The sequence below is a fragment of the Priapulus caudatus genome, unplaced genomic scaffold (genome assembly GCF_000485595.1).
Source record: "Priapulus caudatus unplaced genomic scaffold, Priapulus_caudatus-5.0.1 Scaffold1399, whole genome shotgun sequence".
NCBI lineage: Eukaryota > Metazoa > Priapulida > Priapulimorpha > Priapulimorphida > Priapulidae > Priapulus > Priapulus caudatus.
Window position 1 is genome coordinate 52,477 of NW_014578460.1, and position 10,743 is coordinate 63,219.

A 10,743-nucleotide genomic window follows, 5' to 3' on the forward strand; every position below is an offset into this window, starting at 1 on the left:
ACAATATGACAGCGCGCATTCAAGTCGGCGTGCACGCTAGTCACGGTGCGTGGTGTTATGCCACGTAACCACTCATAACAAGATACAGCGCGCATTCAAGTCACGCGTGACGTAGGTGAAACTATAACATCAAAATCCCGATGGCACACGCGGCCAATCACGCTCAGCCTGGTGAACCCTGCACCGCCCCTACATTAACCCCCTTACCTTTTCGAGTCTTGCCCCAACTTGCGCAAGGCATCGCTACGGCGAATCACAACAAAAGCCGGTCTGCCCAAGAATATGCCTAAAAAAAACCCGGCGCTGACTTCAACAATTCAAATGACAAAAAGCAACAATAGCTGAAAACGCCCATCGTCAGAGTTGAAGCGCCCGCGACGGCTTGCAACAACGCGGCGCCGTACTCACCGTCGCGAAACAACACCGCTACGCAACCCCAACCCGCCTGACAAAAAGCCTACACAATGCCATCTACGTCAAACTCAGACCGCACTGACGTACAACAAAACACCATAGCACCGCCGGGCACAACTAAAACTTACTTTTACATTATTCATTGTATATCAATCTGCCAACCGCCACACAATACACGTGTGAGGAGCAGCCGCGCAAATGAAACCCATGACGCCAGCCCACTAAGCCAGTCAACCGTATTACCATCTCCAAATAACTATTACACTATACACAAATTATAGTATAAAGTTTAAACACGTCCCGTGGTCCGCAATCGCGTACGCCGAGAGAAACCCGTAACCGATAAAGATTTACGGGTTCAAGCCCCGCGTGGGCAGGCAATTATCATTTTACCTGTCCTAATCACGTGTTGAAACTCAATATGCAGCATACAATGCCTAGCCGCATATATCCCAGCCCTTCAAATAGTAGCCAATCTCCGCCTGTCGCCACGTGCGAATGGATAGCGGCTCGCGCGGTGGTACCTCTTGCGTAGCTGCGAGCGCTCGCGGCCACTGCTGGTCAACACTGGCGCGGGCGCGTGGACCCAGAAATTTTTTATAAGAAACTAGCCCCTGCAAAAATGCCGCTACTAGATGGACCGGGCGCCACCTACATTCTGTCCGCTCACCTGATTCAATCACTACTCCAGCTCAAATAAACCGCAGCATAAGAGACGATGCACATAAACGACGGCCTAAAGATTTGCCATACAGCTGAACTCGCCGAATTACCCAGTAGTGTATACATATGTGCCGGCCCAAGCCAGTGGAATAACAGCCTACAATCATCAACTACATCATCACAGCTAGACGGTTATGTGAAAGTTGTAATGTTTACATTTTCCCTGCCCAAATGCTGTCCGCCACAATACGAATAGCGCTATCTGCAATTAGTATACATTATTTACATCACATACCATATTCGGTTTTTACGTCTCAATATATGTTTTATTACATTATTCCATGTCTATCTTACAGTTTCCGTACACGCTGTCGTCCCGCTACAGTAGCGCGTAGCTGCGATCTAGGGTCGTGCGTATCATCCAGCCAGCCGAGCCTCCATCATGCTCCTCCGCGACACAGGAGCTCGCCAGCCGACATCTGCACATCCTTAAGCCCCAATGCCCGCAGCCGAGGCTGCTGCTCTACGAGTCGCCGCGGTGGCAACTATCCATGTGCCGCTATGTCCGCCTCGCGCGGCAAAGCAGCCTCCCGGCTTGAGCGCCGCCGTTCCTCTTCGCCGCGAATCCCGAGGGGGAGCGCTCGCTCGCTTCCTGCCACCGCCCCTCCTTCCGCCCACAGCTCTCCTTCGCTCCATGTCCCTCTGTTGCCACGCGTCGTTACCTCGCCTGCCACTCGGAAGTGGCTGCGGTCTGGAATCGTCACTACCCACTTTCAACGCAGCAGACTATCCCCACCGCACGCCTCGTGGCCGTAGAGGGGTCCGCCGTCCGTCGCCCAGCGCGCTAGACGCTGCAGCTGATGGCGTGCTTCCTCCGGCACCTTGGTGGACTCGCTCAGGCTGCGCTGCGACATCTGCCTAGACAACACTTCACCGGCGTCCTCGCGAACACGGCCACGTCCTTCACCGCCACAAGCCATGCAGTGGTTCCCAGGTCGGGGGGGGCGGCGGCTGGATACCCTGTTCGTGCTCTCCCGCGTGGTACGTGCTTAGCAAGCACGCTGCCGCCACACGACCAGCCAGCCGTTGGCGTACCAGCGCAGGCGTTGACTGGCGCACCCCGTCTTAACCACAGGCTCGGCCTGGCACAACCGTACTAACGCGCCGGCCGAGGGAGAAAGCGCGTCGCACGTTCGTTATAATTCTAGGATGACCGGCGAGAGGCGGCCCTCCTTAGCTCCGGAATGACTCTCGCATGATGGTTGGTGCAGCCAAACACAGCGACCCCCTGGGCCCTCGAGAGGGGTCTATCTCCAGCCGGTAAGACACCGGGTGAGCCTATCCATTGGCTCTGTTTCATGCATCGATCGCCTAAGCCCTGCAAGCACCAATATCGAGGGAGCATTTCGTGCAGTCCGCCATCCGCTTAGGCTGCCGCTCGTGCCGCCGGCATTCCAAACCCACCGCCTTAGTCCCGTTGCAGCACCGCCTGACGAGCCGGCTCCAATATTATAGCGCACCGCTTCCAGCGGGTGCAGAATGAAGCCACTTGCAAGCTTGCGATTGCTCTCCCTATCTTCGGGTGGTTACTACGGATGCGATCTCGCCGACCGCAGGTTGAAAATCTCTTCTTTCCGAAAATCAATGCCTACCGTGGCTTGCCCACAGCCACAGGAGAAGCCCATCAATGGTATGCAAACCAATTACACGCGTGAGGGGGCAGTTTCTCATAATAAATCAACTCGGCCGCTCGCCACATAAGCAAAGCCGCGAGTACCAACACTCCTGGCGAGCCCTAGCCTCTAAAGCTCCGTGAGAGCGCAACATAAACCTAGCCTTATCCCCCGCAGTACCTATGTGCAGCTTGAGGTGGCCTCCTACACGGTTCCTCCGCGCGCGAAGCTAGCCTGAACCGCCCGCTCCAATCAAAGCATACGCATGGGCTCTTGACTCGTCTGTGTACCAAGCAGTACGACTATGCTGCCTAGGCGACGCGCTGCCACGGGTCTCCGAGCGTCCGGTGTGTTAAACACGAACCTTACCCTCGCGCCCCACTGTATACGATGGGTCCAACCGCAATCACTTTACCACGCGCTAATTGCCACTGGCAGCGTTCTTGCACCCTGGACCTCAACTTATCCCCTTAGCCTAAGACGCGAATACAACCCACCATGTACACCCTTGCTGCACATAATCTTAGCCCTGGGTGTCGCCCGGTTTCAGACCAGAGCTCATCAGAGCGCTAACTCGCAACGGAAAGGGGCGCCCACTGCCTATCGACTCGGGAGCACGACGGTAAGTGGAGAATTGATATCAGCCTGATCATTCCCTCTTAGAACACCTTAGTCGCTAAGCAGAGCACAGCGGACTTCTCCGAGTACATGAAAGAAGAACACACCGTTACCGACGTACAATACAGTGCGACCGACTATGAGAACCGACGAGAAAGCGAGGAGAGTGCTCAGATACACATCCCACGACGCGTGCTGGAACCAGATCATTAAAAAATGAATCCACAAAACCCAGCACGACACGTCCTCAATGCTGGGAAAGCAGAAATATTATCAATCGCATATACCAGACCGTACTGCTACTAAGCCCATGTACACACTTACGTGTATTGACACACAAGGTCATCTTGAGCACCGCATATACCATATCTAATCCTGAAGAAGGTAGGACGAGTATTTCCCCTCATCCTGTGAACCCTCGCTCCCACCTCGACCTTCGTCCCTCAGTTATACTCCCCACCGCGAACTTCTCCCGCGCATCACCCCCGTGCTAGCGCCAGTCCGTGGCTAAAAACACCAGCCGACTGCTAAGCAAAGGTAACGCGCCTTCCTTTAACCAGCATGCCCATGCTGCTCCGGCCGCCCACCCAAGTTCAATCATACTCACTCCCGTACACCTAGCCTATGCCGTAGCCGTCCCGAATCGCGTATTGTTGCTCATCAGACCACAAGGCCTCATTTAGAGCGGTTATATAGGTTTACAATGGGGCGTCGGGGAACCGTCTTCCGCGTGTCCGATGCCGGTTCCATGTGCCCTATGCACAGCACGTGCCACGCAGATGTTGCCAATAAACGCTGCGTGCGGCAGCTCTATGATGCCCCCGGGCCTGTGTTCCCACCAAAGCCTGGACATACCACGCTACCCGGCGTTGCGCTTCACTCCCAGTACCACTGCTCTGCCTGAACGCCACCAGGCCCTACCGTGGTTGCAATTGACGGGTAGTGAGTACCCCCCGTCACCGCCTGCTCCTGCCTTGTCATCGAGGTGGGAACTGCTGAATTCAGGCCTTGCGCTCCCTAGCCCGTTTAAGACTCTATGCCCACGCGGAATGGAGCAGGCCAGACAGCGTGCTGCGCCACGGGTGCGGCGCGATCGACTCAGCCCCTTCCACCGCTCCACTCTTATACTGCACGTCTGCCGTCTAGCACAGCCTCAAACGGGGGAGCCATAACTCATGTAGCATCGCCTGAGGCGTCTATCCGAGCCAGACCAAACAACAGACGCCCTACTCTGGCGCTCTGCATCGACCGGGGAAAATAGACACCCGCCCATCGGTCTTCTTCAGCTGTGACGCCTGGCGTGAACCCCTCCCACATAATAGTCGGCACCCAATCATCAGAGCCACAGCAAGCTCACGACAGTTACTCTCTCTCTAGTCAAAACCCAAATTCAACAATGCCGGCAATCTACACGTGCCCGGACTCGAGGACACTGCACGCCTTGGCACATGCAATCTCATGCCCACAGCCGGCAACCAGTTAAGAAAACCTACATCTACGAACTCAAGCAAGCATACCACAACGACCAACGCCAAAGCGAACATCCCATCACCGCTCGTGGACACAAACGGCCGAGAGCTCCACGCGTGTCCTTTTTCGCTAGCAGAGGCACGTGTCGGAACCCCAACAACAACCAACCACAACAGCCAGCTGGCACGACCACAGCCAAACGCGTAAACGCTCATACACCCAACCACTGAAACACTAACCGAGGCCACACAGCCGTCCTCCTAACCCAGCCCCCTATGCACACCACACAGAACAAACAAACACAACGCAACAAGCTCTGACTACTCGACGGCGCACCAAGCCAACCCCACAGAGACAAGCACAAACGACACGACACCCAAGCAACAACAACCACAACAACAACAAACACCCACACACACTGCCCAACACTTCCGCCCCTCCACACAACCCGCACATCAAACACAACCATATCACAAGCAATATCCAACGGAGACACTAATATCCAACTATCACTACTGAGACACACTACCAAACCTCAACACTCACTTACCTCACTACTTGAGCCGAGAGCAACACGACATACAAAGCTATACCATAGACAGTACCAACGAGAGACCACCTAACAACACCAGACCACACACTACAACAACAACACCACCCACCACACCTCCTCTGCCCACCACACCACCCCACACCACCAAAACAACAACAACAACAACAACAACAAACACACAACAACAACCAAGCAACCAACAACAACAACAACAAAACAAACCACAAACACAACGTTGAACTCACGCTCGTACGTTCGCCGAAGCCCAGCTCTGCACAACTCGCTCCCCTCATGCCGGCTGTCTCTCTCCTGCGCAGCACTCTCTTTGTGCGTGCAACTTCGTCTTCTCGGTCCACCCGCGCACCACTGTGACGGTTTGAGAGCCGCCCAGACCACCCAGGGCCTCAAAACAGCTCCTGGCGGTCCCGAACAAGCTTCTCCTGAGTCCTCGTGATCCCCGACACCGGCTAAAGGACCGACACCGAGCAATACAGACCTATCCTAACTGTACAAACTATGTACCCAAGAAGGTTGAGTGTTCACCGAGCCGAGACGAGTTCGGCGCGCGTGCCTAATGTCTAAACTTCCTGGCGCCCCCTGACACCACAGCGGAGACCCAGTGCCCTGGTGGCCATAAACTACCCTAAAAACACCAATCTTGGCCTGAATTGCGCGCCAGTCATGAGAGCGAGAAGACCCCAGTCGAATTACCAACACACACGTAGTCCACGACAGCAAAAAATCATGCGGGCACCTCGGCGGAAAACTCTGAGGGACGACCGGCACGTGCCAGCTTGCCTAAAGACCGACGGTTCTACGACCGCCACAGTCCAAATAACCAGCTAGCCCAAAGCGCGCGCAGAGCGGTTGCAGAGTGTCCAGGACGTGAAAAAGCGACGATCCGAAGTTAGGCCACCTGCGAACTACATCTGGTTTATCTTACCATCTCAGAACCTCGACTCACCCTGCGACAAGGCCCGCTGCTTGCGTATACTCCCCCAGCACCTGGAGAGAAGCACCAGTGCCCACACCAGTGCTCTCCCACCAGTCGTTCTCGCTCAACTGCGGAGAAACAGCAGCTTAATACTTATACTTAACAGGTGTCACGATCCGTTAAGCCACTGCTTTGTCACAGCTGTTATGCCACGTAACCATCAAACAGATACATGGCGATTCACGTCGCGTGCACGTAGTCACGCTGCGCTTATGCCACGTAACCATCAAACAAGAATACAGCGCGCATTCAGTAGCTGCCACTCTGCCATGCTCACCTCTCCAGCGTTAGCACTCCGCGCACAAACCGGACCCCACCAGCCTCCGTCACCGACTCGCCGCGCCTGAAGCCGTACGTCCCACCCGATTGTCGCCTAATCCATTAGCCACGATGTTGACCCTGACCCGTACACCCGATCAAACAAGATACATGGCGGAGCTGAATTAACCAAGCCTTTCTGCTCCAATTGACGTACCTGCATACCACCGCCTTATTCATCAGTCCATCACCCGGTCATAGCGTGAGACGTCCGGTGCCTGCATGTGTCCTGACATCGCTCGTGTTCGAGAGCTGTCCCTTGAGACCGCCACCCGAACCACAGAATAGCATATGCCTATGCATTGAACATGCTCATGTCGGATAAGCATCCAATCGAGTCCTACAGTGTAATTACGTTCGCCACTTAGCTCTAGGACAGTGAGACGAAATGCCTGAAAATCAACCAAAGCTATGCAACGATCACATCCATAAGCTGTGATAAACATGGTAAAGAAACGTACTCCCCGTACGAATTCCTTCCACTAAGCTAGGTGGCTCGAGTCGTCTTGAGTAGCTACCGGGGAGGTGGTCCCTAGCATTGAAAAAAACCCTGTCAAACCGTCAAACTCACGCCGAAAAATCAGCTGTAGAAAATCCCCTCAAGTTCCTGAATCTTCAACACAATTGTCAGCAGCTCACTGTACAAGTGCTGCCACACAGAGAAAAATCGATTCCCTCAACGCTCATGCCGCGCTGCTGGTATGTGTGAAAACGAAACGGCAATACTAAAACAACACCACGAAACCAGCACCAGCTTTCCCTCAGTTCGAGAGGTACTAGCTGCACACATCTCAGCAGGCTTCCAGGTAGATGCTACATCTCAAATGCATGTACCATTTCGAAAGCTATTGCAGTTTTCTGATTCAGTACGGAAAACGATTTTCTTCATTTCAATGGCATGCGTTGCGTGTCTCTATCTATATCTATGAGCCAGCTAATAATACAAATTTGTCAATTATTAAGCTCCTGATCACTATATTCCTTTATATTACGATGGTACGATCTGACCAATGGCACAGCTGGCTACGTGGGCAGCTCACAGAGCTGGATGACCCAAGCTATCTCGTACATATTTCACACAGAGAATAAGACGAAAAACATTCTTTATCAAGAAGGCTTCTCAAATGCAAAAGTCCCAAGCCGCATTCCTCAACATGGCTCTTCATAATAACTTTTGTGTCTATTTACACCATATTACTAATTATGCTCCACACGGGTTTCTAAGTTCGGTTGCTGCTGTCATATAAACTGTCATACGTAACGATGTTTTTCGTTTTTTCCATGCTTATTATCTCATTACACTCATTTCGTAAATATTAATATAGTCTGCCAATGCTTATTGCTCGATTTTTACCCAATGGTTCCTATTCATGCTCGCCGATTATTCAGCTAGCTATGAATTAGTAGCAACGATTACATGCCAGCCGCACGGTACGCCGCAGCTACGTAATTTATAAAATATTGGGGAACACAGGCTTGATCAAACTGTTGTGCCTACACTAGCGCCACCTATGACGCACACATACACACACATACATATATACATATACACACACACACACACACGTGCCACACACACGCAACACATCACAACACGACACACACACACACACACACACCCTACACACACCACACACACACACACACACCACACACACACCGATACACACCCACACACACACACACAACAGCAAGCACACCACACACATACATACATACATACATACATACATACATACATACATACATACATACATACATACATACATACATACATACATACATACATACGAACTCAAATATATATTAGATTGGTGCAAACTGAATATTATTTCTGGACTACTGGTGCTATGGATAAAGTTTAATTACTCAAGATTACACTGAAACTGAAAAATAGCCACCAAAACAACTGGCAGAGCTGGTATCCAACCGTAGATATTCTGTGTTTAGCTGTTGCTATTGTAGTGGCCCTAGGGGTGGCCGACTACGGTACGACAGACGTTGTTTCGTTAACGCGTGTCCCAGTTGTTGGGATTCAGTGTTCGCTCCTGCCGTTGTATTAGGCAGGACGGTGATGTCACGTAGCAGATAACAGGTAGCACTAGCTGAACAGAACACAGCGAGATTCGGTTGACTGTACGGTTATAGCGTTATTGATTCCTACTAGTTCACAAATAATTCCTCTGCCTTCTTAGATGCAGCAGATCCTATCACCACTAGATTAATATTGAAGAAGTAACACGTCGCCGGCTTCGTCTTCCTCTCTCACGTTCGTCCTCTCCTCGCGTAGACCTAGGCAGTCTCCAAGGGGTCTCCCTAGTAGTCGCTCCTGGCTCTACCTATCCGGAATCCCGTTCTTCTCCGTCCTCGTTTAATTCCCCTCTCCCGTTCGTCTCCGGGTTGCACCTACCTGAAAACCTGTGCCTCTATCCGCTCGCTCTGCAACGATTCCGCTCCCTCTCTCTTCTTCTTCTTCCTTCTCCTTCTTCTTCTTGCTACCTAGCCCTGAAAAATAACGCTCTCTTTCTCTTTCTCCTCGTCCTCGGCTGCTTCTCCTTCTCCCTCTTCTTCCTCTTCTTCCTAAACCTAACCTGAAAAATAACGCTCTCCCTCTTTCTCTTCTCCGTCTGCTTCTTCTTCCTGGTCTTCTTCTTCTTCCTACCTACCCCTGAAAAATAACGCTCCCGCTGCTCGGTTCGGTGCACCTTATATACCTAGCTGGCACGCAGATTTCGTTCGCTGGTGCAATCGTACGTTTCACCTGCTGATGCAACCCGTGGCTGCATGGTACGGTGATTGCATCATCTAACGCAACTCGTTTCTAAGTAAATATTCCTCTCTTCGACAACTTAATTAGACTATTCATTCTATTCAAATCCCCTCATATATTATGCTGACTAATAATACATAACCGCGCAGATTACTATATCCTATATTCATCTCGTTATCGCTTTTCGCGGAAACACTCCTTGTTTTCCCCGCCCATAGCAGCAGCAGTGATAGCATGATCCAAGATGGCTGCGCCCATGGACGTGCGTGTTGACATATTTATGTGCGATCTATTTTTCATCCTCTCTTTAGTCAATATAAGGTCATTCCATCTATACTGTGAGTTCAATCTATCCATCCTGATCTAGTCTACCGCTCCTGTGAGTTACACACCCCCGAAATCTCCACAACTCCCCCCAACTCCTATTAGTATCCGCCCTCGGATACGCCTTCGTCTTCCCCCAACGTGTCCGCGAAATGAAACTTCTGTTTTATATAAATATATCTACTATATTAAATCTTACAAAAGATATAAATATGTCCTGTAATAAAAATCCCTAAATGATGAGTCGATGACGTCCTGTTCACCTAAACAAAACCAAAACAAATAAAATGACGGCTAGCTCTTCCCTACAAATCCATCCTCTGTGGTGGTTTACGGGCTCTTGTCCCCCGCCTCAGACCAAGATCTACTTCATAGGTCTCTTCTGTCGTTTCCTCCTCTTCTAGGGCCGGTTCCTGAAATAATATCTCCCACGGGATTTCCTCCCCCTCGTCATCGCTTTCCTCGACATGGTCTGTGGGCTCCCTCTGCTCTTCCCTCGGGGGTTCTCGCCAATCCTCCAGTGGTTGCTCCGATTTATAGGGCTTTAAGTTGTCGATGTGCACCACTTTTCTTCTTGCCCGTGGCTTCCGCTGTATGACGTAGAGTAGGTCACTCACCTTCCGAATGATTAAGTATGGCCCCTGCCAGCCATGTCCTAACTTCCTCCGAACTGCCGGCGGGTACCAATACCATGCGAACTCTCCCTCTCGGAAGGTAATCGGCCTAACACTCCTATAGTACGCCCGCTTCTGTCGTTTCGCCGCTTGCTTCAATGTCGTTCTTGCAAAGTCGTAGGCTTCCCCCATGACGTCCTGGATCCATTGCACGTACTCATGCGGACACTTCCCCCCGGCACCTGGCGGTGGTCCTACTGTAGTGGCCCTAGGGGTAGCCGCTACGAGAATTATGTGCGTGTGAATGCACTATTGTTTTTGCGGGATCATTT